The sequence below is a fragment of the Phyllobates terribilis genome, unplaced genomic scaffold (genome assembly GCF_046119375.1).
Source record: "Phyllobates terribilis strain yellow unplaced genomic scaffold, ASM4611937v1 Scaffold_124__1_contigs__length_5142088, whole genome shotgun sequence".
Taxonomy (NCBI): domain Eukaryota; kingdom Metazoa; phylum Chordata; class Amphibia; order Anura; family Dendrobatidae; genus Phyllobates; species Phyllobates terribilis.
The window spans coordinates 2,794,798-2,814,038 of NW_027362884.1; the positions used below are offsets into that span (position 1 = coordinate 2,794,798).

At 45.1% G+C, this 19,241-nt stretch overlaps 1 long non-coding RNA gene across 2 annotated transcripts in view; it reads left to right on the forward strand.

The window, feature by feature from the left end:
- Positions 1–625: 625 nt before the first annotated feature.
- LOC141203156 (uncharacterized) overlaps positions 626–19,241 on the forward strand; it is a 43,824-nt gene continuing 25,208 nt past the window's right edge. The window contains exon 1 of one of the 2 annotated variants that reach the window (XR_012274293.1): positions 626–734. This is a non-coding gene — a long non-coding RNA (uncharacterized lncRNA). Of the gene's footprint in view, positions 735–17,676; positions 17,746–19,241 lie in introns of those variants that run through there. The other variant, XR_012274292.1, reaches the window with a different exon arrangement.

The following is a 19,241-nucleotide window of genomic DNA, read 5'->3' on the forward strand; positions in this document are numbered from 1 at the left end:
ACACAGTGTCTTAAAAAAAATGGCGCCAGAAATGTACCACTAAAAATGCTTGTGACCAGGGTGTAAAACGGGTTCAATAGCTAGTATAATATACTGTGATACAGACATTAGATGTTATACTATACACATTGTTATATCCCGTCTGATGTCTGTACCACAGTATAATATACACTAATCTGTTTACTGGATGTGACATTTTGTACAGGGATATACACTGTACTGATCACACCTGCCTACAGGACCTCACATATCATATATGGATCAGTACAGTATGTGATGTCCTGCAGGTTCAGGGTTGATCAGTCAGTGCAGGATCCTCTATGCAATGTCTGTGGTCGCTCTGCTGGGGCTCAGTGGGATTTATTACAGGACTCTGAATTTTCCTGCAGATCTGGTGATGCTGGAGCCGATGACCCAGAGTGACCTGATCTGCAGCAACGATGAAAGTCCTGCAATAACTTATACAGAGCCCTATCAGAGCGGCCGCTGAACTGACACTATGGAATCTTATGGAAACTCATCAGGAAGGGAGCAGCATCCTGCAGCCCCCTCCTCACTCCAGACATCCTCTCCAGACCTCATATTTACCGCCATTCACTGACCTGATCCACCAGCTCCTCTCCCGCAGGATAAAGAAGCTCCAGGCGCTGCTGTGTGATGTCAGTCCTGGAGATGCAGCACACAGCGCGCAGGGTGCGTGTCTGCCTCCCTGTGATGTGGCCGGCGTCTAAAAGGTACAGTGCGGTCCCCCTGCCAAACCTACCCCTGCCTCCGCACAAAACATTATAATGAGGGCAATCTGGCCATGGGTTCCCCTGAAGCCTCGGGCCCCGGGCGGTAGCCCAAATTGCCCTCATTATAATCCGTATATACATCAGCCCCAGTGTATCCCATGTGATGTATATACATCGTTCCCAGCGTATCCCATCTGATGTATATACATCGGCCCCAGTGTATCCTATGTGATGTATATAGATCGCCCCCAGCACATCCCCTCAGAAGTATATACATCGGCCCCATTGTATCCTATGTAATGTATACATATCATCCCCAGTGTATCCTATGTAATGTATATGCATCGGCCCCAGATTATACTATCTGATGTAAACAGCATAATTAAGTACTGTATATAGTGTGGACCTGTGTATATAGCATGTAGTGAGGTGCTGTGTGTAATATATAGTGTAGATGTGATGTGAATATAATATGTGTGTATAGCATATAGTGTGGGCTGCACATTTTATATAAAAGGCACATCTCTACACTATATAGTATACACACAGCTCCATACCATGTTTTATAACCCAGTATATAGTGTGGAGCTCTGTATATGGTGTGGACTTCCCACTAAAAGTTATGTACTCAGGCACAGCACCACACTAAATAACTATATACACAGCTCCATAGTTCATACTATAATATATATACTATAATATTTACTACATGTATATACAATGGTCCCAGTGTTTGTGTGGGTATATATATATATATATATATATATATATATTTAGATGTTTGTAGCATATATTTTGGAGCTATGTATGCTGTGTATAATTCTCCCTATGGCCACGGCCCCACTATCAGTATTTGGTCAGTATTCGGTCAGTATTTTTTCTCAGGAGTTGGAGGCAAAACCAGGAGTGGGTGATAAATCCAGAATTGGTGACTTGCTTCTATTATACCTTTTCTCTGATTGTTCCTCACCTGGTTTTGGCTCCCACTCCTAAGAAAAAATACTGACCAAATACTGATAGTGGGGCCGTGGCCTTACACACAGTATATATAGGACATGAGAAGTGGTACTTTGCAGTGTACTGTATATATACAGAATAATACGGATACTGACAATTGCAATCAGCATACAGACAGAAGTGGTACTGTGCAGTGTATACTGTATGTACAGAATAATACAGATACTGCGGAAATAATACTGACCAAATACTGATAGTGAGGCTGTGGCCTAAGTCTCAGTATCTGTATTATTCTGCATATTTACACTGCACAGTACCACTTCTCCTGCCCTGTATACTGGGTGTAATTCTCAGTATCTTTATTATTCTGTATATATACACTGCACAGTACCACTTCTCCTGCCCTGTATACTGATGTAAATCTTAGTATCTGTATTATTCTGTGTATATAAATTGACTGCAATATTCTCAGTATCTGTAGTAATCTGTATATATACACTGCACAGTACTACTTCTCCCGTCTTGTATACTGGTTTTAATTCTCAGTATCTGTATTATTCTGTGTATATACTGTATATAGACTGCACAGTACCACTTCTCCTGTCCTGTATACGGAGTGTAATTTTCAGTATTTGGATTATTCTGTATACATATAGACTGCACAGTGCCATTTCCTCGGTCCTATTCTTGGAGAGGCTGTATTACAGTTAGGTAGAGTCATTATTGGTTTATCATTTTCTACATTCCTATGGGCAAATAAAAATACATTTTGAAATCCTGTTTAAATGGGTTATCCCAAGTTTGGAAGTTATCCCCCTTCTTATAGATAGGGGATGACTTTCTGATCACTGCGGACCTAACCACTGGGACCACCATGATCCAGAGAAACGGAACTGTGAAAAGATAAATGGAGCTGTGGTTGATGATGCGCACTGCTGCGCCATTCACGTGGGGCTCGTCAAATAACTCCTTTAGGCTATGTGCCCACGTTGCATTTATGAAGCAGAAAATTTCTGCTTCATAAATGCAAGTCCTCTCCCGGAAAAACGCATGCGGAATTCCGCACGCGTTTATCGCGCATTTTTCGCGCGTTTATCACGCGTTTTCCACATGCGGAATTGCCTTGCATTTTTTATGCATTGGACAAAGGCAATTCTGCATGCGGAAACGCAAAATTAAATGACATGCTGCGGATTTTTGAACGCAGCATAAACGCTGCGGAAAAATCCGCAGCATGGGCATTGACATTGCGGAATGCCATTGGGGACCATGGGGTGCGGATATACATGCGTTTTTCAAGCGTTTACGCTGCGGAAATTCCGCAGCATATACGCTTGAAAAATGCTACGTGGGCATGCAGCCTTAAGAGAGTGCTGAGGGCATGACCAAGAAAAGTAACACATAGGTGCGCTTGTACACATCTGTAGATGGACAAAGACAGCGGTGCACACAGCGCGCAGCGCAAAGTTCACCCTTATGTACAGCACCATACAGAAAATGGCGCTATATAAAATAGAGCAGGGGTGGGAGATTAATTTTCCCAAGGGGCCACATGAGAGACCATGATTGTTGTGGAGACCAAACCAATAGGCTGAAATTAATTCTGCTCAATGTTAATATTAACATATTAATTATAATTATTTTTTATAATATAATATTTAATAATAATAAATAATAATAACTTAATATTGAGCACAATTAAGTATGCTGACATCCCCCTATATACAGTATGAGCCCTCCCACATCACCCCCTACATACAGTATGAGCCACCACATAGCCCCCTACATACAGTAAGAGCCCCACATAGCTCCTTATATACAGTGTGAGCCCCCAGATAGCGCCTTAGATACAGTATGAGCCTCCATATAGCCTCCTATATACAGTATGAGCCTCCACATAGCCTCCCATATACAGTATGAGCCTTGCGCATAGCTCCCTAGATACAGTATGAGCCCCCATATAGCTCTCTAGATACAGTATGAACCCTCGCATAGCTCCCTAGATACAGTAGATACAGTATGAACCCTCGCATAGCTCCCAGGATACAGTAGATACAGTATGAACCCTCGCATAGCTCCCTAGACACAGTAGATACAGTATGAACCCTCGCATAGCTCCCTAGACACAGTAGATACAGTATGAACCCTCGCATAGATCCCTAGACACAGTAGATACAGTATGAACCCTCGCATAGCTCCCTAGACACAGTAGATACAGTATGAACCCTCGCATAGCTCCCTAGACACAGTAGATACAGTATGAACCCTCGCATAGATCCCTAGACACAGTAGATACAGTATGAACCCTCGCATAGATCCCTAGACACAGTAGATACAGTATGAACCCTCGCATAGCTCCCAGGATACAGTAGATACAGTATGAACCCTCGCATAGCTCCCTAGACACAGTAGATACAGTATGAACCCTCGCATAGCTCCCAGGATACAGTAGATACAGTATGAACCCTCGCATAGCTCCCTAGACACAGTAGATACAGTATGAACCCTCGCATAGCTCCCTAGATACAGTAGATACAGTATGAGCCCCCGCATAGCTCCATAGATACAGTATGAGCCCCGTGCATAGCTCCCAAGATACAGTATGAGACCCCGCATAGACTCCTAGATACAGTATGAGACCCCGCATAGCCTCCTAGATACAGTATGAGCCCCGTGCATAGCTCCCAAGATACAGTATGAGCCCCCGCATAGACTCCTAGATACAGTATGACACCCCGCATAGCCTCCTAGAAACAGTATGAGACCCCACATAGCCTCCTAGATACAGTATGAGACCCCACATAGCCTCCTAGATACAGTATGAGACCCCGCATAGCCTCCTAGATACAGTATGAGACCCCACATAGCCTCCTAGATACAGTATGAGCCCCTGCATAGCCTCCTAGATACAGTATGAGACCCCACATAGCCTCCTAGATACAGTATGAGACCCCACATAGCCTCCTAGATACAGTATGAGCCCCCACATAGCCTCCTAGATACAGTATGAGCCCCCACATAGCCTCCTAGATACAGTATGAGACCCCACATAGCCTCCTAGATACAGTATGAGCCCCCGCATAGACTCCTAGATACAGTATGACACCCCACATAGCCTCCTAGATACAGTATGAGACCCCACATAGCCTCCTAGATACAGTATGAGCCCCCACATAGCCTCCTAGATACAGTATGAGACCCCACATAGCCTCCTAGATACAGTATGAGACCCCACATAGCCTCCTAGATACAGTATGAGCCCCTGCATAGCTTTTTGGTATTAATCTAAATTGAATACATTTTTAATTTTTAAATGGATAAATTTGTTAGCTAGTTATTACTAATCCTCAGATATACATCAGTTTTTTGTACACTGGTCCACACGCACATGTAGACACACACACAGGCAGTCATGCACAAACACACACGCAGTCACACACATACACACACACATGCAGTCACGCACATACACACACATGCAGTCATGCACATACACACACATACACACACATGCAGTCACGCACATACACACACATATGCAGTCACACACATACACACACATGCAGTCACGCACATACACACATGCAGTCACGCACATACACACACATACGCAGTCACGCACATACACACACATGCAGTCACACACATACACACGCATGCAGTCACACACATACACATGCATGCAGTCACGCACATACACACACACATGCAGTCACGCACATACACACACATGCAGTCACACACATACACACACACGCAGTCACACACATACACACACACGCAGTCACGCACATACACACATGCAGTCACACACATACACACACACACGCAGTCACGCACATACACACACATGCAGTCACACACATACACACACATGCAGTCACACACATACACACACACGCAGTCACACACATACACATGCATGCAGTCACGCACATACACACACATGCAGTCATACACACACAGGCAGTCACACACATACACACACACGCAGTCACACACATACACACACACACGCAGTCACGCACATACACACACATGCAGTCACGCACATACACACACATGCAGTCACGCACATACACACACATGCAGTCATGCACATACACACACATGCAGTCACGCACATACACACACATGCAGTCACACACATACACACACATGCAGTCACACACATACACACACATGCAGTCACGCACATACACACACATGCAGTCACGCACATACACACACATGCAGTCAGGCACATACACACACATGCAGTCACGCACATACACACACATGCAGTCACGCACATACACACACACACGCAGTCACGCACATACACACACATGCAGTTACGCACATACACACACACGCAGTCACGCACATACACACACACGCAGTCACGCACATACACACACACGCAGTCACGCACATACACACACACGCAGTCACGCACATACACACACACGCAGTCACACACATACACACACATGCAGTCACGCACATACACACATGCAGTCACGCACATACACACACATGCAGTCACACACATACACACACATGCAGTCACACACATACACACACATATGCAGTCACACACATACACACATGCAGTCACACACATACACAAACACGCAGTCACGCACATACACACATGCAGTCACACACAGACACACACGCGCAGTCATGCACATACACACACATGCAGTCACGCACATACACACACATGCAGTCACGAACATACACACACATGCAGTCACGCACATACACACACATGCAGTCACGCACATACACACGCGCAGTCATGCACATACACACACATGCAGTCACGCACATACACACACACGCAGTCACACACATACACACACATGCAGTCACGCACATACACACACATGCAGTCACGCACATACACACACATGCAGTCACGCACATACACACACATGCAGTCACACACATACACACACATACGCAGTCACACACATACACACACATGCAGTCACGCACATACACACACATGCAGTCACGCACATACACACACATGCAGTCACGCACATACACACACATGCAGTCACACATACACACACACGCAGTCACGCACATACACACATGCAGTCACACACAGACACACACGCGCAGTCATGCACATACACACACATGCAGTCAACACTCAGTCACGCACACACGTAGTCTTGCACACACATGCAGTCTTTTACACAAGCAGTCATACACACGCAGTCACATACACTCACGCGGTCATGCACACAGTCAGACACCAGCAGGCATGCGCACACATGGTCATACACACACGGTCATGCACATGCAGTCACGCATATACGCACACGGAGTCACGTATACACATGCAGACTTGCACATATACGGGTCGCAGAAATGTGCGCACACAAACATATACAGACATATACAAAGACACATACAGACATAAACATATTTGAAGACATACAGAAAAATACATGTAAACAGACATATCACATATTACAACTGTGCTGGTCTCAGAGATGGTCTTCAATGTCCAAGGGCTACTAAATGGATTTGATGCTTACATTCATGTGATAATTTACCCCATACTGTAAATAATACTAATATTAGTGGTTTCCCTGGGAAGAAGCTAAACCACCCTAGCCACCGGTCTGAGGGTCCTTGGGATACTACAATTTAGGGTAAGCGGTCATAGGCCCTTTGGTCCATTATTCTGATACTTATACATTTGCTGATGGTGGCCCTGGGAGTTGGTATTTTAGTGGCACACTTGGTGCTTATACTCTCACCACTTGCCCTATATAGATTACCTGGGTCAACCTGTTACCACTAGCCTAAAACACCCCGCTTTTCCCAGCCTATACCTTGCATAGAGCTATATATAATCTCTGATTGGTTTTCCCCTGGGGGGGTTTCCTTACACTTACCCCTATGCACACTGTTTTTGTCTTTATTGTCTATTTGCTATTATGTATACATGTGTATTTAATAAAGATTTTGTCATATTTTTGCATAAGAAACTCCTAGTTTCTCTGTTTTTTTCCAAATTATCCTAATATTAGTGGTTTCACTAGGAGCATCAGGACCTAAGATGTTATTATACAGATGAGGGAACACTGCGAAAAATGTAATAATCTATAGTAAGGGGTATATTGGGCCTCATTTACCCCAAAAATGTCCTTGTTACCCATCCCAAGAAGTCAGAGCTCAGTGTAATGAGTACAATGCCGCACGTTACTAAATCATTGTGACGTCTATAAACATGGACCAGTGCATCCTACTGTAAACTCTAGACATATTAGCTGTCATCCAAAGAGCACCATGACCTAAAGAATCAGGGGAATCTTGGGGTGATGGCTGATAAATCTGCTTTTTAAAAATAAAATAAAAAAAATAAAAAAATTGAGGTTTTATTACTATTGATAACAAAGCCAATTTTAATAACAGACAGTATTTCTGAATAAGGCCTAATGTTACCCCTACTATTGTTAAAATATTAGCTGTCACCCCAAAGCCAAAACCAGGTGAGGAACAATCAGAAAAAGGTATAATAGAAACAAGTCACCAACTCTGCATTTATCACCCACTCCTGGTCTTGGCTCCCACTCCTGAGAAAAATACTGACTGAATACTGACCAAATACTGATAGTGGGGCCGTGGCCTAAGAGCTAAAGGCGGTCTCAGGGGTAGGTAAGCCTTTTTATCATGCTCTCCCACTGCTAACTTATAAAGGAGGCAGAAAAGCGTTTGCCGACATATGATGTAATGGCTCCTCCAATGTCAGGTCTCTATGTATGGAGCAGGTTCAGGAGCTGAGCCCGCATCATACTGGGCAGATGCCTGTACACATAACACCGACAATGAATGGGGTATAGCTACACATTCAGGAAAAAAAATAGATGTGTAGAATCATTAAGGTCCACTGGACCACAATTCAAGTATGAAATGACCTACAGCAATCCAGTAAGGATTAAATAATACAGCAGACATAATGGAGTAAATTCTTTATTTGGATAAATCAGTGATCAGACATGAAAAATACGTTAAAAAACATGTAATTGACAACTATACATTAAAACACACGTGGGGTGTAGAGACACAGCCTATGTATTGAATAGTGGTTCTCCCTAGGACGCACATATATTGGATTTCATCCAGTAAATACATGAATACAAGTAAATTAACACCATCGATATATTAAATACATAAAGTGCATGTGCAGATATATATATGTATATACCAGAATAACATCAAAGAGAAAAACAGTACATCTAATATAATAAATAGGAAAAATCTCATATAATTCTTGTGACACATAACTTGAATATATGGCCGTAATAATGTACATAGTGCAAAAGTCATTGGCCAACATAAGAATAAATATCAGGATATAATGAAGAAATAAAGATGGGATTAGCCAAATCCAGAGGCAGTATGGCATGAGCGGGGTAGGGCTGTGTGACCTCCACCCACAGGCGTTCTGCTCGCGGTTCTACAGGGAGATGCCTGTACACAGCCGGCATCTGTAACCGCAGCCATCAGAGATTGTTCTGATCGCTGCTGTTACACTGATCACTGGCTGCGGATGGGTTATCATGGCAGCTGACTATGAGAACTACTAGGATGAGTGTAAAAATAAATGTTCCTGTGCTGAGATAATCTTATAAATGTGTCCCTGCTGTGTACTGTGTAATGGCCGTGTCTGACCGTGCTGGAAAATGGTCTGATCATACCACAGCTCCTGGGCAGGAGGAAGCAAAAGAGGATACAGACAGGATCACAAATGATTATTTCTTTCAGGAAAAATATTGCTTAAAAACAGACAGCAAAATGTTTTGCCTCACAAAATGAATCAGCTGTGATCCCGTGTTGTAATGTCTGTATACTCTTTTGTCTCCCCCCCTGCCCAGGAGCTGTGGTATGATCAGACCATGGCCCTGTAAGGTCAGACACATCCATTACACAGTACAAACCAGGGGCACATTTATAAGATTATCTCAGCACAGGAACATGTTTTTAACACATCCAATTGTAGAACTTATTTTTACTCCAAGATCTATTAGTTAAAATGTACTTTGTTTGATGAAAAACCCTTTAAATTCCATAAGAGGACTGAAAAAATAAAGTAAACATATATAAAAACGTGTTAAAAATATAAACCAAATAAAAACTTATAATAATTTGAATCAACCCTTTTCCTTTATTAAGTATAAAAAAAAATAATTATATTATTATCAAAATATTCAATTAAGTGTGTTTTTGGCCGACACACTTTCCTAACAAAAGGCAATAAAATGTGATCAAAACATCTCCCCACCTCACAAAAAAAGAATAAAACATTTGCAGGTCTTAGAAAATGGACGCACAAACCCAATGGTTTTTTATTTACAAATGTTCAAATTTTTTTCATCACTAGTGTTGAGCATTCCGATACTGTAATATCGGGTATCAGCCGATATTCGCGGTATCGGAATTCCGATACTTAATTCCGATACTTTTACAATATCGAATACCGGAATCGGAAGTTCCCATAATGCCTGCGCTCTGCAGTGTCTCTGAAGGATCACAAGCTGGATGGCAGCGCTCAGCTGAGATCCAGCCTGTCATCAGAATGCCATCCCAGCGTGGGAGAATTCTACTGATCGTTTAAAAGCCGGCGGGCGGTAAAAAGCCGCCGGCTTTTAAACAATCACACAGCCCCATACTGCTTCCCTGCAGCCTCCCACCCCGATCCTCCGCTCCCCTCGCCACATCCCATCCCGATCGTAAGTTAGGACCGGGCGGGGAGCGCAGCACCAAGGAGCGGGGAGTGAAGGACCCGGGCGGGGAAGTCGGCAGTGAAAAGACTTCACCGCCGGCTTTCCCGTTCTGTGCTGCGCTTTCCCGCCGGTTATTTCAAATGAACAGCTGAGGTATCAGGTGATGCTGATCAGCTGTTCATTTGAAGTAGCCGCGGTGCCCTCAGAGGGTTCATGTGAGTTCATGCTTGACTGCATTGTATGAACTCACATGAACTTTCCCACGGTCGCACAGGTCAGCCTCACCTCCCAGACGATCAGCCCGTCATGACTGGTGTGTGTGGGTGTCTGTGCGTGTGTCTGCGAGTGTGTGCGGGGTGTCTGTGCGATGTCTGCGGGTGTGTGCGGTGTCTGTGCGATGTGTGCGGGTGTGCGCGGTGTCTGTGCGATGTCTGCGGTGTCTGTGCGATGTCTGCGAGTGTGTGCGGTTTCTGTGCGATGTCTGCGGGTGTGTGCGGTGTCTGTGCGATGTCTGCGGGTGTGTGCGGTGTCTGTGCGATGTCTGCGGGTGTGTGCGTGCAGGCAGACATAGGCCGATGTGACACTACTACTCCCATCGGCCTATGTCTGTCCCCCGTCCACTCGTGCCAGCAGGATCAGCTCGATGGGAGCAGTAGTTCCCATCAGCCTGATCCTGCTATTTAAATTGCCCTACTGTGTCCCCAATAAATTTTAAATACATGTCATTGGTGGCCAGTGGTAGCCTACAATAAATTAGTTCATACATTACCTGTCCCCGCCGATCGCCACCTAAAATAAAGTAAAAAATAAAAAACTACACCTATACTCACCTAGACACCTAATTCCCCGAAGCCATCGATCTCCTGTAATAAAATATAAAATAATAAACCACAACCTTATCCTTACCCCTCCGTAGTAGTCCACGAGTGTCCCACGATGATCTCCAGTTTAGAGCAGCCACATAGAATGTGACCGCTCTAAACCGCTGCCGCCGCTAGAATGACGGGGCCGTAAAGCAGCCGCCGCTAGAATGACGGGGCCGTAAAGCAGCCCCGTCATTGCATAAGCGGGTTCGCCGGAGTTCAGGCAGCGCTGCTCCGGTTAGCTCCTTTACGGCCCTGCTGTATCGTAAGAAATTCCCACGGTACAGCACTGCCGTAAAGGAGGTCTCCGGAGCTGCGCTGCCTGAATGCACTCCGGTGACCTCAGTCAGTGGCTCCCGCTGCCGGGAGCGGACGTGTTCCCGGCAGTGCGAGCTTACAGCAGCCATGCACAGCTGTCACCATCTCCAGATGTGACAGCTGTGCATGGGAGATCAGCGCAGGAACGTGGACAGGTAACTCTTTTTTTTTAGTAAACTAAGAATTAAATAAAATTGTGTGTTTTATTTCAAATAAATTATTTTTTCTGGGTGTAGTGTGTGTTTTTTCTTTTTAACACTTTGTAGGTTAGTAATGGGGGTGTCTTATAGACGCCCATCATTACTAACCTGGGCTTCATGGCAGCTGGCGCTGACATGAACCCCACCACTATTACCCCCTGCCACCGCACCAGGGCAACGTGGAAGAGCGAGGCTAAGTGCCAGAGTTGTCGCATCCTATGGATGCGCCATTTCTGGGGCGGCTGACGGCTGGTGTTTCTAGCCTGGGAGGGGGCCAATATTCATGGCACCCTTCCTGGGCTATTAATATCAGCCCCCAGCTGTCTGCCTAGCCTTTGCTAGCTATTAAATAGGGGGTAAGCCACGTCATTTTTTTGGGGGGGGTCCCCCATTTTAATAGCTAGTAAAGGCTAGGTATTCAGCTGGGGGCTGATATTAGTAGTCTGGGAAGCTCCGTGGGTATTACCCACTTCCCAGGCTTCAAACATCTGCCCCAGCCGTCTGCTTAACCTCCGCTAGAGCCTAAAATTATGGGGGATCCCACGCCAATTTTATTTTAAATAAATCCTTTATTTTAACACTAAATGACATTTGAGGAGTTAATAAAGATGCAGTCCCTAAATTATTATTTATTTTTTAATTAATTTTTCCCAAAAATTTTGACGTGGGCTTTGCCATATTTTTGTATGCCAGCCAGGTACAGCATCCAGCTTCTATGAACGCGCCATTTTCCAGGGCGGCTGCGGACTGCAATTTGCACCGGGGGGGGCAGAAAGCTTGGGCCTCCCTGCGCTGCAGATTCCTGCCCCCAGCTGCCTAGTTGTACCTGGCTGGACACACAAATAGGGAGAAGCCCCACGTATTGTTTTTTTAAATTATTTCAAGAAATTCATGAAATTATTAAAAAAAAAATGATGTGGGGCTTCGCCCTATATTTGTGTCCAGTCAGGTACAGCAGGCAGGAACGGGCTGCCCCCAACCACCAGCTGCCTATTTGTACCTGGCGGGACACAACAATATAGGGAAGCCCTTTTTTTCTTAATTATTTCATGAATTTCATGAAATAATTAAAAAAAAAAATACGTGGGGCTTCGCCCTATTTTTGTGTCCAGCCAGGTACAACTATGCAGCTGGGGGCTGGAATCCGCAGCGCAGGGAGGCCCAAGCTTTCTGCCCCCCCCGCTGCAAATTGCAGTCCACAGCCACCCCGGAAAATGGCGCGTTCATAGAAGCGCCATCTTCTGGCGCTGTACCCAACTCATCCAGGGCCCTGGTGCGGTGGCTCACTGGGTAATAAAGGGGTTAGGGCCAGCTTGGCATTATCAGCTGGCCCTAAGCCCGAAATTCATGGGGTCACGCCAATATTAGACATGACCACCATGAATTTCTAGTAAAGTATTTAAAAAAAACACAACACCCAGAAAAAAGTCCTTTAATTGAAATAAACACACAATTCTTTATTGTTCTAAATTAAACTATACTTACTCATCCCGCAGACACTGAGAAGCGCAGGCATGCTTGCGCTCCTCAGTGTCTCTCTGTGACGGCATAAAGATGAGCCGAGGTCATGTCCAATGAACTCAGCTCACCTCATGCACGTCACTGACAGCGTGGGAAAATTCTCCTGCACTCAGCGCTTCAGCTGAGAATTTTCCCACGCTGTCAGTGACGTGAATGAGGTGAGGTCATGTCCAATGAACTCAGCTCACCTCATGCACGTCACTGACAGCGTGGGAAAATTCTCACGCTGAAGCGCTGAGTGCAGGAGAATTCTCCCACGCTGTCAGTGACGTGCATGAGGTGAGCTGAGTTCATTGGACATGACCTCGGCTCATCTGGATGCCGTCACAGAGAGACACTGAAGAGCGCAAGCATGCCTGCGCTTCTCAGTGTCTGCGGGATGACAGGCTGGATGGCAGCGTTCTGCTGCGGTCCAGCCTGTCATCTCGATGTAGCAGAGCTGAAGCTGTCCTGGGAACCATGGAAAGGTAAGGATGAGGTTGCTTTATTATTTTTTTTTACTGCAGGAGATCGTTGGCTTCAGCTGGAATGGGCGTGATGGTAAGTAGAGTTTAATTTAGAACAATAAAGAATTGTGTGTTTATTTCAATTAAAGGACTTTATTCTGGGTGTTTGTGTTTTTTTTTTTAACTTTGACTATGGGGTTAGTAATGGGGGTGTCTTATAGACGCCTCTCCATTACTAACCTGGGCTTGATGTCAGCTGGCATTATAAGCTGACATCAACCCCAACCCTATTACTCCACTGCCACCGCTACAGGGCAGTGGGAAGAGCGAGGCTAAGTGCCAGAATTGGCGCATCCTATGGATGCGCCATTTCTGGGGCGGCTGTCGGCTGGTGTTTCTAGCCTGGGAGGGGGCCAATATTCATGGCACCCTTCCTGCGATATTAATATCAGCCCCCAGCTGTCTGCCTAGCCTTTGCTAGCTATTAAATTAGGGGGGACCCCACGTCATTTTTTTGAGGGGGTCCCCCATTTTAATAGCTAGTAAAGGCTAGGTATTCAGCTGGGGGCTCATATTAGTAGCCTGGGAAGCTCCGTGGGTATTACCCCCTTCCCAGGCTTCAAACATCTGCCCCAGCCGTCTGCTTAACCTCCGCTAGAGACTAAAATTAAGGGGAACCCCACGCCAATTTTTTTTAAAATAAATCCTTTATTTTAACACTAAATGACAAGTACAGTAATCAACACTGTCACTGTACTTCATATATATGTGACTGACATGTTTCTATCTATCTAATCTATGTGTGAAGCTCTATTCTGTCTGTTACAAATTGTCGGGTACCGCTGCTGAATTGCCGGCCGACTTTTTTAAAGAGACGGTGCATGAAAACACTATTATTTTTTAAAATAAATCCTTTACACTAAATGACAAGTACAGTAAGCAACACTGTCACTGTACTCCATATATATGTGACTGACATGTTTCTATCTATCTAATCTATGTGTGAAGCTCTATTTTTTCTGTTGTAAATTGTCGGGTAAAGGTGTATGCCGCTGCTGAATTGCCGGCTTTTCGCGTAATACATTCTACATTATTCTTAGTTGTTTTACTTCATGTAGAATTAACCTACAAGGAAAGAAAGGGTTTATTTTCATTCCGATATTTGTGTCCCATTGACTTGCATTGGTTTCCGGTATCGGAATCGGCGATATTCGATACTTTTTGGGTATCGGTCCGATCCAATCCGATACGATATTTCCTGATATCGGAAGGTATCGCTCAACACTACTGATAAGTCCAAATTTGAGATCTTTTGTTCCAACCACTGTGACTTTGTGCGACGCAGAAAAGGTGAACGGATGGACTCTACATGCCTGGTTCCCACCGTGAAGCATGGAGGAGGAGGTGTGATGGTGTGGGGGTGCTTTGCTGGTGACACTGTTGGGGATTTATTCAAAATTGAAGGCATACTGAACCAGCATGGCTACCACAGCATCTTGCAGCGGCATGCTATTCCAACCGGTTTGCGTTTAGTTGGACCATCATTTATTTTTCAACAGGACAATGACCCCAAACACACCTCCAGGCTGTGTAAGGGCTATTTGACCAAGGAGGAGAGTGATGGGGTGCTACGCCAGATGACCTGGCCTCCACAGTCACCAGACCTGAACCCAATCGAGATGGTTTGGGGTGAGCTGGACCGCAGAGTGAAGGCAAAAGGGCCAACAAGTGCTAAGCATCTCTGGGAACTCCTTCAAGATTGTTAGAAGACCATTTCCCGTGACTACTGTACCTCTTGAAGCTCATCAAGAGAATGCCAAGAGTGTGCAAAGCAGTCATCAAAGCAAAAGGTGGCTACTTGAAAGAACCTAGAATATAATATAATATTTTCAGTTGTTTCACACTTTTTTGTTAAGTATATAATTCCACATGTGTTAATTCATACTTTTGATGCCTTTAGTGTGAATGTACAATTTTCATAGTCATGAAAATGCAGAAAAATCTTTAAATAAACTTTTGGTCTGTACTGTATATATAATATAATGCTACAAGCCTCCCTCTGTCTGAAGCCTTTAAAGACTTGGCAAGTGCTACATGCCTGCGCAGTCTGGCTCTAGACAGAAGAACCTATTACGTTACAGGTAAGAGGAGTGTATGGCGCCGGAGATTGCGGTATGCGTAGACACTGAACACATACCGCGATCTCCGGCGCCATACTTACCTGACCGGGAGGAGCGTTGCAGCGGTGCTTCTCTTCTCGCCGGAGACCAGGGCAGGAGTGAAGGTGTTGGAATCGGCACATGTGCATAACTCTATCCGGCGCCATTTTACTGAAGACATATTTGCAGTGTGTCTTCAGCAAAATGCCGTTGAACAGCACGGTATGGGCACGTGCGTATTCTGGCGCCGCACTGCTCCCCCGGCAGAACAGGATACAGTAGCACTGGAGCACAGGGAAGAAAGGTGAGTATGTGTTTATTTTTTTGTATGTGTGCACCGTGAAAGGGATGAGGGGTGCCATACATACCAGGAATGGGGTGTGACGGGTACCATACATACCAGGAAAGGGGTATGAGGGGTACCATACATACCAGGAAAGGGGTGTGAGGGGACCATGCATACCAGGATTGGGGGATGAGGGGTACAATGCATACCAGGATTTGGGGGGTGACTGAACCATGAAAACCAGGATTGGGGGGTGAGGGGTGCCATACATACCAGGATTGGGGGGTGAGGGGTGCCATGCATACCAGGATAGGAAAGTGGGGTTCCATGCATACCAGAATAGGGATGAGGGGTACCATGCATACCAGGATTGGGGGATGAGGGGACCATGCATACCAGGATTGGGGGATGAGGGGACCATGCATACCAGGATTGGGGGATGAGGAGGCCATACATACCAGGATTGGGGATGAGAGAGTCATGCATACCAGGATTGGGGATGAGAGAGCCATGCATACCAGGATGGGGGATGAGGAGGCCATACATACCAGGATTGGGGGATGAGGGGTGCCATACATACCCGGATTGGGATGAGGGGTGCCATGTATACCAAGATGAGGGGTACCATAAATACCAGAATAGGAATGAGGGGTACCATGCATACCAGGATGAGGGATGGGTTGCCATGCATACCAGGATGAGGGGTAACATACATAACAGGATAGGGATGAGGTGTGCCATAAATACCAAGATGAGGGATGGGGTGCCATGCACATCAGGAAGAGGGATTGAGTGCCATACATACCAGGTTTGGGAATGATCGGTGCCATACATACCAGGATGAGAGATGGGGTGCCATGCATACCGGATTGGGATGAGGGGGTGCCATGCATACCCGGATTGGGGAGAGGGGACAGGATGGGGGCAGCACAAATACCAGTGGGGGGCAGCACATACCAGCATGGGAGACCATATACCAATAAAAATGCTCGCCACCCGGGCGTAGAACAGGTTCAATAGCTAGTGTGTGTGTGTGTGTGTGTGTGTGTGTGTGTGTGTGTGTGTGTGTGTGTGTATATATATATATATTTATAATATGGTTGCCAAAAATAAAAAATCCTAGTGATTGCACAGATACGTAGCACAATGTGAATGTTAATCTATATAATTGACATTAACTAAGGGGAAATGTAAGCGTCTGTAGAACTACTAAAAGGATATCTTCATAGTGTGACAAAGTCTCTGGTAGTGTGTCAGAAGGGAGGTATGTGTCGCTGAGACTCTTAGACTCAGTGATGTGAAAACATGCAAGTTCTCATGCAGTAGGTGCAGAGAGAGTTAATAGAACCACATTTACAATGGAATGTTTTCAGTGGATAATGAAAGTGTAGGGAGGAACCTTATCCACCTTCATTCCAATCAGGGGAGTGTCTGGGCTTTAAATAGTCAGCCCTGACACTCAGGTGTGTTCAGTACCTGGGGAAACTTTGTTCTAGGAAGGAGCTAGCACATGCTGTGATGAACCTGTGTGTAGCTAATTGTGAGTGGCCAGACCTTGGCCGAGATAAGGACTCTGCTGAAAGTTCTGAAAGTTTAGCATTTTGTTTTGTCTCTTTAGCTGAATGGGCTGTGTTTTTATTTATGGACTCAAGGGTAGTTTATGACTGCTAAATAAACTAACCTGAGAATTTAAAGAGACAGTATCTTGTATTTTACCTACGCATACAGCCGAGCTTGTCGCTATACCACAATAGACTCACAAGCCCAAGTGGGTACTCATATATAGTATATAATATTAAGCTCTATAAGGAATCTCCTATAAAATAAAACATCCAAAATGGATGTTTTGGGGGCCCCTGATGAAGCAAGGACGAAAGGTACATTGGTGCACATAGGACCACATCCCACATTTACTCACTTGGACATTTAAGTTGCCTTGTAACTACTGCTCTTCCATTTTGAATGTATTATTTTATAGGAGATTCTTTACAGAGTTTAATATTATATACTATATATGTGTACTCACTTGGGCTTGTGAGTGTAAGAAGCTATCTTCTTAGTAGTTCTAAAGACACTTACATTTCCCCTTGGTTATTGTCAACTATATAGATTAACATTCACATTGTGCTACATATGCGTGCAATCATTAGGATTTTTTTTGGCAAGTTATAGGCATATATCTAATATATATAATTGTCTTATCCCGTCTGTCTGTCTGTCTGTCCAGAAAATCCCGCGTCGCTGATTGGTCCGGCCGCGGCCAATCAGCGACGCGGGATTTCAGAAAAAAGATGGCGGCCGTTAGCGGCTCATCTGCCGCACGGAGGTCAGCAGGGATGCAGCCGGGAGATGACCGGCGGCGCCGCTGACCTCCATGCGGCTACCGTCGGGAGATCAGCAGCTAGGACCGCTGATCTCCCGACGGTAAGTGTGAAGGGAGGAGCGGCGCCGCCAGTCGGGATACTTCTGCTGCGAGCAGCCGGTCATCTCCCGCAGCGCCGCTCCCCGGTCCTCACTAATACAATTCGCTGATTGGTCGCGGCCGGGACCAATAAGCGATATTGGCGCCAAATTTAAACACCGCTGTGCTGATTGCGCCCGGTGTACCGCATTCATATTCTAGAATACCCGATGCGTTTGAATCCGCACACCATCTAGTATATATATATATATTCACTACTGTCTCTATATATGTGATACTCATGTGTTGGTGACTTGGGGTCCTCCAATGTTATACTCTGTAGAATTGTCTTTTAATTTTTGCAATATTTATTTTAGCATCAATAAGCACCTATTGTTCCATTTTGGTGGTATCTACAGTCATATACATGTATATACATACAGCATATATATACTGTATAAGATCTGATGTCTGTAGTCACAGTATGTCAGCAATGTACAGTATGTACTTTATTGTGCACTGACATTAGATCATATATGCCCTGGACTGATCCTGCACCGACTACCAGACATCACATTGTATAGATGGCAGTATAGATATAATCTGTGATGTCCTGTACAG